Source organism: Pygocentrus nattereri, chromosome 4 (assembly GCF_015220715.1).
Source record: "Pygocentrus nattereri isolate fPygNat1 chromosome 4, fPygNat1.pri, whole genome shotgun sequence".
In the NCBI taxonomy this organism is placed as follows: domain Eukaryota; kingdom Metazoa; phylum Chordata; class Actinopteri; order Characiformes; family Serrasalmidae; genus Pygocentrus; species Pygocentrus nattereri.
This window is the reverse complement of record NC_051214.1, coordinates 17,451,397-17,468,507: the sequence shown is the minus strand read 5'-3', so window position 1 is coordinate 17,468,507 and position 17,111 is coordinate 17,451,397. Positions and strand designations below refer to the sequence as shown.

General features: G+C 43.4%; 1 protein-coding gene and 1 long non-coding RNA gene across 4 annotated transcripts in view; both read left to right on the top strand.

Moving 5' to 3' along the window:
- The window catches only part of msra (methionine sulfoxide reductase A), a 122,261-nt gene that overhangs the window by 11,147 nt on the left and 94,003 nt on the right, over window positions 1-17,111 (top strand). The gene's annotated exons all lie outside the window — the stretch shown is intronic.
- Window positions 546-9,330, top strand: LOC119263209. Its single transcript, XR_005130189.1, has 3 exons — window positions 546-1,482; window positions 2,789-2,947; window positions 9,278-9,330. It is a non-coding gene; the product is annotated as an uncharacterized LOC119263209 (long non-coding RNA).

Sequence of the window (17,111 nt, the reverse complement as noted above, 5' to 3'; positions counted from 1 at the left end):
AGTTAATGTTAGCCAAAAAAATCATCTACACCACTGAGGTTCTCCTAAAAGCCAGGATCCTGCTGAACTCTTTTCCTGTGGAAGTTAGAATAAAATAACTAACTTAGGAAATGTGATTCTGTAATAACTACCGTCCTAAATCCAGTTTAAACTGAAGTTGTTATGGCGACTAAACAGATGTCAGAGTTGGAAGGCTAAATCAGGGCAAGGGTACTGGTTTGGAACGTCCCCCGTTTGTATTCCCCACCCAAACTCAAACGATGAAGGAAATAACAAACCCCTTAGAGGCACAGACGATGCATCATGTATACATCAAAATGTATACATTCAAAATTTTCCCGAGGCTCCAGTTGTAGTGTGTAAGGGGGGGGGTTGTGGTTGGGGGGTGGAGGTTGGGTCCTACAGGCGGTTCTGAGTTGGCACCATTAACAGCGCCACAGTCATGTCCTCAAAATGACAGGAGGTGCTAGGGCGCTGTTGGGAAAGAGTGATGGAGGGGATAGGCAAGCAGCAGAGTGTGGGGTGGGGGGGGGCACCGTGGCAGGACGAGGTTCGGGAGAATGGCGGAGATGCCCATATTTACACGTGTTCCTCTTTTTTTGATTGGAGGGGGCTGCGTTGCTGAGGACGAGGGGTAGTCCTGTGCCAGCGAGCAAGAGATTTCATGATTTGTTTTGATCAATTTGCCCAAATTGGCCATTTTTTTTCAGGAGGAGGAGGGGACCCAGATAGACAGACAGACAGACACAGGCTGGAGCACCGCCAAAGCTTGTCGGGAAGGTTGCCATGCCGAGAATAAGGGAGCAGACAGAAGAGGAGAGGGAAAAAAAAGCCAGGCGAGACTTGGCAGGGTTCTACTGCAGTTCCCTTTGTCTGTTTGCTCAGCTTTTGCGCAAAGGAAATCAGAAATACCCAGGGTGTAGGAGCTCTGCTTCACCGCTAAAAAACAAAACCAAACAAGAAACCTGCTCTGAAATCACAAAGGAAGCCAAGGGCGAAAAGGGCGCGAAATACTCTAAACAGTGAGTCGTTTCTGAAGATTCTGCAGGAACCATGTTGTCCTTCTGTGTTTTTGTTGGAGCCAAGAGATGAGCGCGCTATCAGAACCCAAAAGTTTTTCTGTCTTTTTCAACGCTAGTAAAGAAACACCTGTCTTGTTTGTCTTGAAGGTTCTTTGAGGACATTCGTCAGTGTGTTTCAGCTCTCATTACTTGTCTGATTAATGCTAGAGGCGCTGTGGCTGAAGAAATGGTAAAAAAGTTGGTCTTTCAGATTTGTGGATGTTCCACTTGTAGAGCTTGTGAAATTGTCTACACTTTCAAAAGTTTTGGACTGGGAAGGGGGCGACCAGACCTGAAACAAGGGTGTCAAGGTGGTGAAAGGATGCTTGTGGTCCAAAACAAGAACTTTGACCATGAACTTCATTAAAACTGTTTTTTCTTGTTTGAGATGTGTCTCCAGGGGAACAGGATCTCAGTCAAGGTCGGTATGGATGTAACCTTGTTTTTTTATTGCTCTATGGTTTGTTGTACGAGGACAGCATGTGAAACACTTAAATAGTGTCTGAAGGACCCAAATGTATCAGCATAGTTAGTGTTTTTCTATCGAGTGATTATTGGTCCATCACTGTTGGTGAAGAATGACCAGGCACTCTGCACTAAACAGAGAAGGCCTGAGATGCTTCACCTCAGCTTACCTTGTTGATGTTTTATGAACAGGACATTTAATTTAAAGCAGAACTCAAATGTGATTGTGATCCATCTAAAAATGTGCCACGTCATCTTAACTGCTACATGTAAAGATTTTTTTGTCCATGGTCTTTAGTATTTCTCCCATCCTTCATTTTTGAGGATCTGATTTTAACTCACTGCTAGTGACACATTATCCCACTTTTTCTTTCACAACGTTATTTCCGATATCTGAACTCAGACAATCTGATTCCAGGGCTCTTTTTTTTCTTTTTCAGTTTAACAGTACAGTAAAATGAGATGAGTTTGACTGTATTTGCAAGTGTGTCATGTTACTCTATAAACTACTATAAACACGTGTGCTTTAACATGACCACATTGCCAAACATGTGTTATTAAGAATGTGACTGAGAAGGCAGTTAGCTAACTTCTCTTACAAACAAACATGTTGTTTACATCGTTACTATATCATTGTTTATAGTTTTAGCTCATTAGTCCACCCTAAGATACAGCCTCACGGAAACCTGCTGATTTCTCTCGTCTATTTTGTGTAACACCAGCGCTTTCGTCCCAAAAAGGAAAGAATGCAGCCCTTTATTAATGTTGGACGAAGTCTGGTTGTTTTGTCTGTTTTTTTGCTTGTGGTTAACTGACTATTCATGAATTAACCATAACAGATACTCAGATATCAGAATTAGTCAGGAGGCATGCCACTAATTAACTACACATCACATTACAACACAGCAGGGTCCTGTATAGTGCAGCAGTTCTATATGTTAAACCCTGTTGAATGCAGTGGGCCATTCCTCACCAATGTCTGATACCGAATATCGGATTGGTGCATCCCTCATCACTCCTGTCATTGTCATGCATGTGTGTTTCACACTCTTGGTGATTTGCAGGTGCTTCTGGTTCCTCTTCAGGTTCCTCCTTGCATGACAGAATAACGTCTGCCATTATCTACAATTACAGTGGTAGCTCTTCTCCCCGTTCCTCGAAGTGCTTCCTCTTGAGGCCGTTCTGTATGTGTTCAGCTGGTGCTGTATTTTATTACTTGCTGCTTTCCCTTTGACTTTTTTTCAACTTGTTTCTGAATCTAGCGGCTGGCGTAGGAGTCTGTCTCAGGGCTCTACAGGAAAGTACATTACAAGCTGGAAGAGTCAATAATTACTGCAGTCCTTTTGGAAATCCGTTTATTCCTGTTCTCATTTCACCGGCTGTGATTCCTCAAACGACAGATGCTTTTCCCTGTGTAACAGGTGTGTGGTGTTGTGATGTTGTGTTCTGGTGCTCTGCTTTCTTAGAAAGACTCTCTGTTTCCAAGAACTGTGTAAATTAGTGTCTTAGTCTCTTCTTTATGACTCTAATAATGAGCATCAACATTCACAGATCCTCACAGCCGCAGCAAGTCTTTTAAAGCTAACCAGAAAGGAGGACCAGTGGTACAAATGGACATTATTTTATAATACTGTTGGTTTGTCCTGAATTAAAGATCTGTTATTAATGATTAAGTGACATTCTTCAGTTGATTGCACAGTTGTAGTGTACTCTAATTTGATCTGACTGCTAACTTACTACTCCTGCTTTACCTTTCTTTCCGTATCTTATATTAATCGTCAAATCTCAATTTTTGCCGCTATTGTTTGCTCTCCGGTGTCGAGGAGTCCTGGTTCCTCTCAGTATTTCTTCCTCCTGCTCTTAGGGAGTTTTTCCTTGCCACTGTCTCCATTGGCAATGCTCATGGGGGCTCAGACCCAGATTTTTCTGTGAAGCTGCTTTGTGACATCACCTGCTGTAAAAACTGCTAAATAAATAAACTTAAAAGTTAAAGCTTTGTATGTGTGCAAGCCTGGCTAGTTTGCATGGCCTACGGCTCCATGGCTAAGCTTTTGTTGCTCTTAAAAGCTTCCATTTTAATTTAATTTACATCCATCAGCCAACTGTGTTTGCACACTGTGGAATTAGACCTCCGCATTTAACCCATCCGTGCAGTGAAACCCTATCCATGATGTCCGGGGAGCAGTTGGGAGTTAAGTGTCTTGCTCAAGGGCACTTCAGTCATGGGCTGTCAGCAGAGGGGATCAAGCCGGCGACCTTCTGGTTGTAGGGCCGGTTCCCTAACCTCCAGCCCACGACTGCTCCCAATATTTTACAGTAATAGGTGACCAAAGCAGATTTAGCTGGCCAAATATTTCTCAAACTGATTTCTGCCAAAGGTGGCATCCTAAGTCCTAAGTTTAAAGTCACTGAGCTCTTCAGTATGACCCATTCTACTTGCACTGTTTTGTCTATAGAAATCCCACGGCTATGTCCTTGATTTTATACACCTCTTAGTCTATAAAATACCTGTGTGCTGAAATACATGAAGTACACGGACTCCAAGGGGTATCCACATACTTTTGGTCATGTGTACTAATGAGTGTAATTTTATGTACAACTGACATGTTCCGTAGGTCAAAAACAGTACATATTGTGTTAGTATGTGGTTTTGGATGCAGCTCATTGTCCAGTAATACCAACTATGCTGTTCAGCGAATAACTAATTTGCTGTATAGAGGCCATGTGGAGCTGACCTCAGTGAGCTTGCTGGAGTCTCAGCTTTCTCTTTGCAAGCAGATTCCACTGATTTTCGGCAGATGAAAACTAGTTAAGATGCAACAGCCATGGCTGTCTTTGTGACATCACACCCCCCCTGGTTCCTGTCAGCTGCTGTCTGAATGGGGATGTTTTCATATTTCTTCACCTCTGTAAAGTCATTAGGTTTCTGTACACCATTTCACATCAAACCGCTCTGAATGGTTTTGTTTACATCTCTTACGTTGAATAATGCAGAATGTGAAAAATTGGCGGAATTCCCATTTCAGCAGTGAAAAGGAAAAGTGATTAAATTTGTTCCTCTGTGGTTTCTTTAGGACAGCGACATTAAGTAATGCAGCCGGCCTGAGAGCTGGTGGGTGAGAGACTAGGAGCATCTGACTGTGAAGTGCCATTAAGCTGCTGGATGCGCTAAAAGCTTCTCTCTCTCTCTCCAACACACACACACACACACACACACACACACACATATATATATGTATATATATATATATATATATATACACATATAATCGCTGCTTTTGAAAAACCTCCATTTTAATAGTTTTTTATTTTTTTACATAATTTGAAAGTACCTGTGGCCCTTTATGTTGTCTGAAAATTTCATGATGAATGGGCTAAAAAGAAACAGCCCAGAATGACTTGGACAAAAATCTGGTTCCATTGACTTACGTTAACACTATAGCTTGTTTTTTCCTTCTTCTGTAAAGTTACCATTTGGGAGATACAAGGCTTTCATGTTGGTCAGGAGTTCATTGCTTACCTACCAAGGCCCAGTAGAAGTCTCAACAACCAAATATACATTTTTTTTTCAGTATTGGTGTGCTGGTGTGTGGTGGTGTATGTTGATGTGCGGTGGTGTGTGTCGGGGTGTGTTGGAGTGTGTGTGTTGGTGTGTGTTGGGGTGTTGATATGTGCTGTTGAGTGTCGGGGTGTGTTGGGGTGTGTTGATGAGTGTTGGGGTGTGGTGGTTTGTATTGGTGTGTGCTGGTGTGTGTTCCTGTGTGTTGCTGCGTGGTGGTGTATGATGTGTGTTTTGGGGTGTGTTGGGGTGTTTTGGTGTGTGGTGGTGTGTGCTGGTGTGTGCTGATGTGTGTTGGTGTTTGTGGTTGGTGAGTGCTGGTGTGTGTCAGTGTGTGGTGGTGTGTGCTCTGGTGAGTGTTGGAGTGTGTTGGGGTGTGTTGGTGTGTGCTGATGTGTGTTGGGCTGTTTTGGTCTGTGCTGGTGTGTGTTGGTGTGTGCTGGTGTGTGTGTTGGGGAGTGTTTGTGTGTGTGTTGATGTGTGTTGATGTGTGTTTGGGTGTGTTGGTTGGAGTGTGTTGGTGTGTGCTGCTGTGTGTTGGGGTGTGTTGGTTGGAGTGTGTTGGTGTGTGCTGATGTGTGTCGGTGTGTACTGCTGTGTGTTGGTGTGTGCTGATGTGTGCTGGTGTGTTTTGATGTGTGCTGGTGTGTGCTGATGTGTGTTGATGTGTGTTGGGGTCTGTTGGTGTGTGTTGGTGTGTCCTGATGTGTGTTGGGGTGTGCTGGAGTGTTTTGGGGTGTGTTGGTGTGTGCTGATGTGTGTTGGTGTGTGCTGATGTGTGTTGGTGTGTGCTGCTGTGTGTTGGTGTGTGCTGATGTGTGCTGGTGTGTTTTGATGTGTACTGGTGTGTGCTGATGTGTCCTGATGTGTGTTGGTGTGTGCTGATGTGTGTTGGTGTGTGTTGGTGTGTGCTGATGTATGTTGGTGTGTGCTGATGTGTGTTGGTGTGTGCTGCTGTGTGTTGGTGTGTGCTGATGTCTGCTGGTGTGTTTTGGTGTGTGCTGATGTGTGTTGATGTGTGTTGGGGTCTGTTGGTGTGTGTTGGTGTGTGCTGATGTGTGCTGATGTGTGTTGGTGTGTGCTGATGTGTGTTGGTGTTTGTGGTTGGTGAGTGCTGGTGTGTGTCAGTGTGTGTTGGTGTGTGCTCTGGTGAGTGTTGGAGTGTGTTGGGGTGTGTTGGTGTGTGCTGATGTGTGTTGGGCTGTTTTGGTCTGTGCTGGTGTGTGTTGGTGTGTGCTGGTGTGTATTGGTGTGTGTGTTGGGGCGTGTTCGTGTGTGTGTTGATGTGTGTTGGGGTGTGTTGGTTGGAGTGTGTTGGTGTGTGCTGCTGTGTGTTGGGGTGTGTTGGTTGGAGTGTGTTGGTGTGTGCTGATGTGTGTTGGTGTGTGCTGATGTGTGCTGGTGTGTATTGGTGTGTGTGTTGGGGCGTGTTCGTGTGTGTGTTGATGTGTGTTGGGGTCTGTTGGTGTGTGTTGGTGTGTCCTGATGTGTGTTGGGGTGTGCTGGAGTGTTTTGGGGTGTGTTGGTGTGTGCTGATGTGTGTTGGTGTGTGCTGATGTGTGTTGGTGTGTGCTGCTGTGTGTTGGTGTGTGCTGATGTGTGCTGGTGTGTTTTGGTGTGTGCTGATGTGTGTTGATGTGTGTTGGGGTTTGTTGGTGTGTGTTGGTGTGTGCAGATGTGTGTTGGGGTGTGCTGGAGTGTTTTGGGGTATGTTGGTGTGTGCTGATGTGTGTTGGTGTGTGCTGATGTGTGTTGGGGTGTGTTGATGTGTGCTGATGTGTGTTGGGGTGTGCTGATGTGTGTTGGGGTGTGCTGATGTGTGCTGGTGTGGTGATGTGTGTTGGTGTGTATGTTGGTGTGTGCTGATGTGTGTTGGGGAGTGTTGGTGTGTGTTGGGGTGTGCTGGTGTGTGTTGGTGTGCTGATGTATGCTCGTGTGTGTTCTTGTGTGTTGCTGTGTGGTGGTGTAGGGTGTGTGTGTTGGGGTGTTTTGGTGTGGGTGGTGTGTGCTGATGTGTGTTGGTGTGTGCTGGTGTGTGGTGGTGTGTGTTTGTGTGTGCTAATGTGTGTTGGGGTGTGCACTAGTGAGTGTTGGGGTGTGTTGGTGTGTGCTGATGTGTGCTGGGCTGTTTTGGTGTGTGCTGGTGTGTTGGTGTGTGTGTTGGTGTGTTCCTGTGTGTGCTGATCTGTTTTGGTGTGTGTTGGGAAGTGTTCGTGTAGGTGTTGGTGTGTGTTGATGTGTGTTGGGGTGTGTTGATGTGTGTTGGTTGGAGTGTGTTGGTGTGTGCTGATGTGTGTTGGGGTGTGTTGGTGTGTGCTGGTGTGTGCTGCTGTGTGTTGGGGTGTGTTGGTTGGAGTGTGTTGGTGTGTGCTGAGGTGTGCTGATGTGTGTTGGGGTGTGTTGGTGTGTGCTGGTGTGTGCTGATGTGTGTTGGGGAGTGTTGGTGTGTGTTGGGGTGTGCTGGTGTGTGTTGCGGTGTGTTGGTGTGTGTTGGTGTGTGCTGATGTGTGTTGGGGAGTGTTGGTGTGTGTGTTGGGGAGTGTTGATGTTTTGGTGTGTGTTGGTGTATGCTGATGTGTGCTGATGTGTGTTGGGGTGTGTTGGTGTGTGCTGATGTGTGTTGTGGTCTGTCTGTGTGTGTTGATGTGTGTTGTGTGCTGGTTTGTGTTGGGGTGTGTTGGTGTGTGTGTTGGGGTGTGTTGATGTTTTGGTGTGTGTTGGTGTATGCTGATGTGTGTTGGGGTGTGTTGGTGTGTGCTGATGTGTGTTGTGGTCTGTCTGTGTGTGTTGATGTGTGTTGTGTGCTGGTTTGTGTTGGGGTGTGTTGGGGTGTGTTGGTGTGTGCTGCTGTGTGTTGGGGTGTGTTGGTGTGTGCTGATGTGTGTTGGGGTGTGTTGGTGTGTGCTGATGTGTGCTGGGGAGTGTTGGTGTGTGTGTTGGGGAGTGTTGGTGTGTGTGTTGGGGTGTGTTGTGGTGTGCTGGGGTGTGTTGGTGTGTGCTGATGTGTGTGGGGGAGCGTTGGTGTGTGTGTTGGTGTGTGTTGATGTGTGTTGGGGTGTGTTGGGGTGTGTTGGAGTGTGTTGCTGTGTACACCCTTTGCCTTTATTACATCTTACATTCTTTTGTGGACAGTTTTTCAAAGAAATCTGCAAGTAAATTTTTCTACACCTCCAAGTTTAGTTTGACTAGTTGGTTGCATTTTGTGCTTCTTGTGATCAATGTTATCCAGTGATGTTGAGGTCTGGACTGGTTATGAAAATGCTGCATGATGACTGAGACACTGTTTTGTGGAGGGGGACACGCAGGGCATTGAAAGCAAGCAAGCAAGCAAAATTTATTCATATAGTGCTTTTTACAACAGGTGTTGTCACAAAGCAGCTTTACAGGACAATCAGTATTACAGAGAGAAAAGAAAACAAAATCCGGGTCCAAGCCCCCATGAGCAAGCCAGCGGCGTCGGTGGCAAGGAAAAACTCCCTAAAAGAGGAAGAAACCTTGAGAGGAACCAAGACTCAGAAGGGGAACCCATCCTCCTACGGTCGACACCGGATAGCAAATATTAGTATGAAGTATTAGTACAAAGTGGGAAAAGAAAGATCTGAGGGTGAGGACTGCACAGCATTGTAAAGCAAGAAGCTCAGTGGTGGTCAAGCCGGTCCAGAAGGCTGGTGAGCAGCGGCACTCAATCAAGGCAGAAGAGGCAACAGATCAGACGCACAGGATGGGCAGCTGATCAACTCGGCAGAGAAAGGAAAGAAAAACACAGAGTTCTGTAAAGAGTAGCTGACCACAGATTACAATATAGCAATATAGCAGAGCAGCACAGACTCCAGCAGGTCTAGATCTGACAGGGAAGACTAATCACCAAAGGCTTGACTATACAAGTAAGTTTTTAGCCTAGACTTAAAAACAGAAGCTGTGTCTGATTCCCGAACATTAACAGGAAGATTATTGCAGAGCTGGGGGGCTTTGTATGATAACTTTATTAATTCTAGGTACCAGTAGCAAGCCAGCACCTTGTGATCTAAGTAGGCGTGATGGTTCATAGCTCACTCAGGTACTGAGGGGCGAGTCCGTTTAGAGCTTTATAGGTCAGTAATAGGATTTTATAATCAATGCGAAGTTTAACTGGTAACCAGTGTAGGGTTGATAAAACTGGGCTGATATGGTCGAACTTTCTGGTTTTTTTGAGGACTCTGGCTGCAGTATTCTGGACCAGCTGAAGCTTGTTGAGGCTTTTCCTGGGACATCCCGACAGCAGGGCATTACAGTAATCTAGCCTTCAGGTAATAAATGCATGAACTAATTTTTCTGCATCCTGTAGAGAAACCTGTAGAGATAAAGCATTTCTTAATTTAGCGATATTGCAGAGATGCAGGAAGGCTGTTCTAGTGATATTAGTTATATGTGTGTTGAAGGACAGATCAGGGTCTATCACGACACCAAGATTTTTAACAGATGAGCTTGATGCAGCTGAGAGATTGTTAAGTGTTAAGTTAGACAGTTTGTTTCTAGCTGCTTTTGCACCTAGGAGGAGGACTTCAGGTTTATCTGAGTTAAGTAGCAGAAAGTTACTTGACATCCAATCTTTTATGTCTTTTACACAATCCTCAATCTTGCTAAGTTTAATTTTATCATCCGGTTTGCTTGATATATATATGAGTGTCATCGGCATAGCACTGGAAATTTATGCTGTGTTTACTGATAATGGTGCCTAATGGTAGCATATATATTGTGAATAGTATAGGTCCTTAAACAGAGCCTTGTGGAACACCATACTTTACTTTTGCAAGGACAGATGATTCGCCCTTTACATTAACGAACTGATAGCGATCAGTGAGGTAGGACCTGAACCAGGAAAGAGCTGTTCTTGTTACCACTACAAGGTTTTCTAGTCTATGTAGTAAGATAGAGTGGTCTATTGTGTTAAATGCTGCACTAAGGTCAAGGAGGACTAGCAAAGACACATTTCCTTTGTCAGAGAATGACAGGAGATCATTTACAATTTTTACCAATGCTGTTTCTGTGCTGTGATGTGGCCTAAAACCAGACTGAAATTTTTCTTGTAGATGATTCCTATGTAAATAAGAGCTTAATTGTTTTGCCACCAGTTTTTTCCAGGATCTTAGATATGAAGGGGAGATTCGAGATAGGTCTATAGTTTGATAATTCACAGGGATTGGGGTTAGCTTTCTTAATCTGCAGTCTAATTACTGCAAATTTAAAAGGTTTTGGGATGTATCCAAGGTTATTGGTTATTTCTGGTAAGATTTTCTTGAGTAGACCTGTAGGAATTGGATCCAAAATACAGGTAGATGGTTTTGCAGAAGAAACAAGTTCATGTTTTAACAAGTTCATTTTCTGGAATGAAGGTAAATGATTCCAGCCTATCTGCAGTGACTATAATATTCTCAGGGTCTAGACTGGCATTATAAGGCAGCAGGTTTGTGAAGTTTAACTGTGTGTTCGGAATTTTCTGTCTAATTTTTTCGATTTTATCACTAAAGAAATTCATAAAATCATTGCTGCTATAGGCTGATGGCATCTGGGGTTCAGTGACTGTTTTGTTCTCTGTTAGTTTAGAAATTGTGCTAAATAGTAGTCTAGGATTGTTCTTATTCTTTTCTATGAGAGAGGAGAGATAAGCTGAGCATGTAAGAGCTCTTCTATAGTCTATAAGGCTCTCCTTCCAGACGGACTGGAACACTTCTAATTTAGTCAGACGCCATTTTCGCTCTAGTTGTCTGGCAGTCTGTTTTAAAGCTCGGGTGTGATCATTATACCAAGGGGCGAGTTTTTTCTGCCGTATTATTTTACTTTTTAATGGAGCTACACTATCTAAAGTAGACTGAAGAGTATCCTCTAGGAATTTGGACATAATATCTAACTCGTATCATAATATCATAATCATAAAATTAATTCTGAAAGGCAAAACAGTTCCCGTTTATTTCTATTGCTTCCAACTTAGTTTTTTCGATTTCCCACTATTTTACCATCAGTAACCTCATCAACATTATACAAACCGGATTCCAAAAAAGTTGGGACACTAAACAAATTGTGAATAAAAACTGAATGCAATGATGTGGAGATGGCAAATGTCAATATTTTATTTGTAATAGAACATAGATGAAAGATCAAAAGTTTAATCTGAGTAAATGTAACATTTTAAAGGAAAAATATGTTGAATCAAAATCCCAAGTCAACAAATCCCACAAAAGTGTGGACAAGTGGCTGGAAAAAGGAAATTGAGCATATAACGAACAGCTGGAAGACCAATTAACACTAATTAGCTCAATTGACAAAATGATTGGGTATAAAAAGCGCTTCTCACAGTGTCTCTCAGAAGCCAAGATGGTAAGAGGATCACCAATTCCACCATTGTTGCGCAGAAAGATAGTGCAGCAATACCAGAATGGTGTTACCCAGCGTAAATAGCAAAGAGTTTTAAGTTATCATCATCAACCGTGCATAACATCATCAAAAGATTCAGAGAATCTGGAACAATCGCTGTGTGTAAGGGTCAAGGCCGTAAAACTCTACTGGATGCTCGTGATCTCCGGGCCCTTAAACGTCACTGCACCTCAAACAGGAATGCCACTGTCAAGGAAATAACAGAATGGGCTCAGGAATACTTCCAGAAAGCATTGTCAGTGAACACAGTCCATCCGCCATTGCCAGCTGAAACTCTACAGTGCAAAGAGGAAGCCATTTCTAAGCAAGCTCCACAAGCTCAGACGTTTGAACTGGGCCAGGGGTCATTTAAAATGGAGTGTGGCAAAATGTAAGACGATTTGAAGTTCTTTATGGAACACTGGGACGCCATGTCATCCGGACCAGAGAGGACAAGGATAACCCAAGTTGTTATCAACGCTCCGTTCAGAATCCTGCATCACTGATGGTATGGGGTTGCATGAGTGCTTGTGGCATGGGCAGCTTGCATGTCTGGAAAGGCACCATTAATGCAGAGAACTATGTTCAGGTTCTAGAACAACATATGCTCCCATCTAGACGTCATCTCTTTCAGGGAAGACCCTGCATTTTTCAACAAGATAATGCCAGACCACATTCTGCAGCAATCACAACATCATGGCTACGTAGGAGAAGGATCCGGGTACTGAAATGGCCAGCCTGCAGTTCAGATCTTTCACCTATAGAGAACATTTGGCGCATAATAAAGAGGAAGGTGCGACAAAGAAGGCCCAAGACGATTGAACAGTTAGAGGCCTGTATTAGACTTGAATGGGAGAGCATTCCTATTTCTAAACTTGAGAAACTGGTCTCCTCTGTCCCCTGATGTCTGTTGAGTGTTGTAAGAAGAAGGGGGGATGCCACACAGTGGTGAAAATGGCCTTGTCCCAACTTTTTTGGGATTTGTTGATGCCATGAAATTTTGAAACAACATATTTTTTTACCTTAAATTGATACATTCTCTAAGTTTAAACTTTTGATCTGTGATTTGTGTTTTATTCTGAATAAAATATTGACATTTGCCATCTCCACATCATTGCATTCAGTTTTTATTCACAATTTGTTTAGTGTCCCAACTTTTTTGGAATCCGGTTTGTATATTAGAACTAGGTTCACTGTTTATTTTGGATAATGAGTAAAATGGCTGTTTGTGTTGTAGACATTGTGACAATTTGTGCTGTCACCACCACTGTAAAGTAAAACAAGTCAGTAAGTCTCTCTACAGTGAACCATTTCACATCCAACCACTCTGAAGCTACATTCACACTACAAGCCTCGTAGGTCAAATCTGATTTTCTGCTCAGATCCGATCTCTCTGACTCAATGGTTCAGACTCGTTTAGTGAGTGACTCAAATCTGTCATTAATGTGATGAACCAGCTTCCTGAAATGGCCCTCATGAGTTCATCCTACTCAGTAACATCACGTGACTGAATCACTGCGTCATCAGCACAAACTAACGAGCAGAACGAGCTTCACTGAGAAGATCATTAACTCTGATCAGCTCTCAGCTTCATAATTAGAGCCAGACAAAGGAGAAAAAGGTCAGATGAGCTGCTTTTCCACCGTTTACAGGCTTTAACATCTGTTCGGCACTGTTGCCATGGTAATGCTGAAAAAAAAGCATGTGAATTCCGATCTGTGTGTCACATTAAGGTCACATGGCCATGAATCGGATACGCATCCGAAAATCTGATCTTTCCTGATCTGAAAAGATCAGATTTGTGTCCACACAGCCCCGAAAACATCAGATCAGAGTTACATTAGAGCAGAAAATAAGATTAGTGCCACTTCAGCCTGGAAATGTGAACAAAACCACATGACAACCATTAAATTATGCGGAAATGTAGACATATAGGTAAAATCACCCCTGTTCGTTATAGAAGATGAGGACTCATTTTCACTCAGCCAGCAAAACGTCCTCTGACCAGGGCTGTTCAAACGCGTGCATCCAACAGTAAGGGGATGTTTTCAGCATTCATGGTGAGCAACACCAAACAGATCCATTCCTCTTCAAATACGAACTTATAGGTTAAATTATACTTTGTAAATGTAACAAGCATCACTGCCAAATTTTCAGCACCAAACAGAACAGAATTTTTACTCATCATTATTCTCTTGGCTTTGTTTTGGAGGAGTCTTCCAAACTTTTTAGCGCCGGAGCATCATTAATCAAAATGAATCTCTCTTTCTCTCTGTCTCTCTCTCTCTGCCTCTCTCTCTCTCTCTGTCTCTCTCTCCCTCTGTCTCTCTGTCTTTCTCTCTCTCTCTCTCTCTCTCTCTCTGTCTCTGTCAGCTTGGGAGGCAGTTTAAGAAATTAGAATAAATCATTCTGGAAAAAAAATGTTTTGAAAGAAAGAGCGGTAATGAGATGTCCTCTTAGTGCCACCTTTTCCCTGAAAAGAGAACTTGCACCACCTGGCTCTGTGAACTCTAAACACCTAAAGGAATTAAAGATGTGTGCTGTCCGAGGTCCCGGACTCTGTTCCTGTCCAGCATTTTTACCTCTGGGCAAGCAAAACCTCCCTTTAATCTAAGCACCAAAGGACTACAGAGACGTGCAGGTGTAGAGGCAGTGTTTGATGCTGACACATAATCGGCAGATGAAGGGAGGAGGAAGCCCTTTCGCTCGCCCCGAGGTCCCTCTGCACTCTCTCACCTCTCCGACCGCTCCCACTCTCTCTGCCTGTTACTTCCTCGTTAGTTCCTCTGTCTATCTGTTCTTTAGGTCAAGGGAACTGGAATGTGCCGTTTGTTTAAGACAGAGTGCCGTGTGAGGTAGAGGTTTGAGATGTCAGTGGTTGTTTTGTGACCTAAATGATAAATAATTACGTTTTGTGGTTTTGGCTGCTGCTTTACGTCCTGTTGTATTATATTGTGTATGTTTTGATGTTTCCAAGGTGTTGCCTTCATACCTATTGAGACAGTGGGCCGAGAATGACTTATCCCCTTTGCCTCAGAGGCTTCCTTACTCTGGACGCTTGAGTGAGCTATGCTGCAGCTTAGTTATAATTTATTGTAGCTATGTGGCTGCATGGACCGGCAGCTTGAGTGACACTCAAATACAGTATTAGGCCACCTGGGCCGATGGTGTCCAGCTGCATGAGCAACATTATGCTGCAGATCCATGCCTGCTTTTTTAACTCTCTACATATATATATATATATATATATATATATATATATATATATATATATATACATAGCTACGTCAGTCTGGTCCATCACAGAGGAGGTCTGTCAGACCCAACAAACTAGCACCCTTGTTCTGGACAAGCTCATCCATTTTACTCTCTCCCGGAGAATCATGCTGCCACTGCATAATCATAAACTAATCTAATTAACCACTGCCCCACCTGTTTTTCCCACTTTGTACTATAATACTATAATACTTTATACTAACAATGTTTGCTGTCCAGGCTCAACCACAGGTACTTTCCAATACCAATACAGACACCATAATGAGTAACCTTCTTAAAATTTAGTAGTTGTTAGTTGTTGGTGTAAAAGAGGACCTTAAAATGTATCTTAACAATTCAATTGTTCAAATCTAGCTGATTGTAGTAGGGAAACATTTGTTAGCTACATTAGTTTACCTTGGGCCGAGTAGCTTTGCAGTGGAGAAGAGAGGGTTTTGTTCCACTTCAGAAGAGCATTTCTGTACACGTAGGGTACATTTCAAAGTTTTGATCTGTCTCTTTCAACAGCTTGTGAAACACAGCTCCTAAAGACAGCTCTGTCTGTGGACAATGTCCAGTAAAGCTGTCTCATTCAAAACTACACACAAGTAACAAGCAAACATGTGAGATCTGTGCTACAACTGCTTTGCCAATTTGTGCCAAACTATGCAGTAAAATTAAGACTTTGTTCACATTACCTGGCTGAAGTCAGATTTTTTGCCTTAATGATGACACAGATCTGATTTTATAAGAGCTGTGTGAACACACAAACCGGATCTTTTCAATTCAGATCAGAGCCACTTTTATATATGGTCCTAGGCTATGTTTACACAGCAGGTAGAAGTAGCCCAAATCTGATTTTCTCACCAAATCCGATTTTTTAGTTTGGCAGTTCAGATTATCTTTTAAATGTGATCTGTATGCGACATCAGTCTGAACAGATCAGCTCCTAAACTGATCTGCATGCACAAAAGAACAGAGCTTCATGTAGCTTGTCCAAAGGTAAACAGTCATGAAGACTAGTGAACACTAGTCGCTCCCGGTATCGTCTTCGCAAACATCACAGGAGCGATTATGAAGTTCCAGTGGTTGACAGCTGGGCTCAACATCCACAATGTGGTCGAGTTTGCCGTAAAAACGGTTCTCTGACGCTGCAGCCTCGGGCTCCTCCGGCCGCATCGAGTAGTTTCGTTCGAAACCTCTTCATACTCAGAGCGGCTGCGATGAATCTCCTCTAATTTTTTTGGTACAGGAACATCAGCCTAGATGTTTCTGAGTCTCAGCAGCGCAAAGTGATGATGAATGTTGAGTTGGACTGACGTAAAAGTCGCATGAATTCTGATCTGGCTGTTCAGACTGAAACGCATTGCCGCAGATGGATCGGATTTCAGTCCCACATATGAAAGCGTCTCTAATCGGAATTGAAAATATCAGATTCAGTGTGTTTTTTGCTGATTTGAGCCTCTTTTACCTGCTGTGTAAACCTATACCTAGATTGGATATGTATCCTATTCCTGGCCATGCGACCTTAAAGAGAACGATCAGATTGGAATTCATGTGTTTTTTTATTTGCACCTAACCTGATGCTTCAGTGCCAGTAAACCCTTTTTCACCTTCATCACGCTATAACAATGAGCAGCTGAGAGCTTTTCAGAGCAAATCGTCTTTATGTGATGCCTTGTTCTGCTGGTTAGTTTTTTTGTTGTTTAGGACGAACGTGGTTCTTTAACGTGACGCTATCGATTAAGACGATCTCGAACTGTACCACGAGCCCTTCGAGCTTCGAGTACAGCTCGGCTTGACCCGCCATCCTTCAAGGTGCACGGAAGACAAGCGTCGAGAATGTTCTCTGTACTGGCACCCAGGTGGTGGAATGAACTCCCACTGGCTGTCCGAACAGCAGAGTCTCTTGCTGTCTTCAAACGCAGACTGAAGACTCATCTCTTTACACAGCGCTTAAATGAGCATTGAACTATAAGCTGCACTTAATTTATTGTACTGCACTCTGTATTGTAGTTTATTGTATTGTATCTTATTGTTATTGTATTGCATTGAATGGCACAGAGTTCTGCGTCTGCAGTGACATATTTGTTTCTAGCAGTATCTGAGCTCAGGACCGTCTTTTTCTCTAAGCTATTGGTAACTAGCAAAGATACGTTCTCTAGATTGACAAAGCACTTCTTGTAAGTCGCTCTGGATAAGAGCGTCTGCTAAATGCTGTAAATGTAAATGTAAGACGTGTGCATGCAGGTCATCTTAGGACACAGACTCATTTACATTAAAGACAGATTTGAGCCACTTATTACACGAATGTGAGCCGTCAGGTTGGAAAGACTCTGAGCAAAACATTGAGCAGTGAGGCTTGTAATGTGAATGTTGCG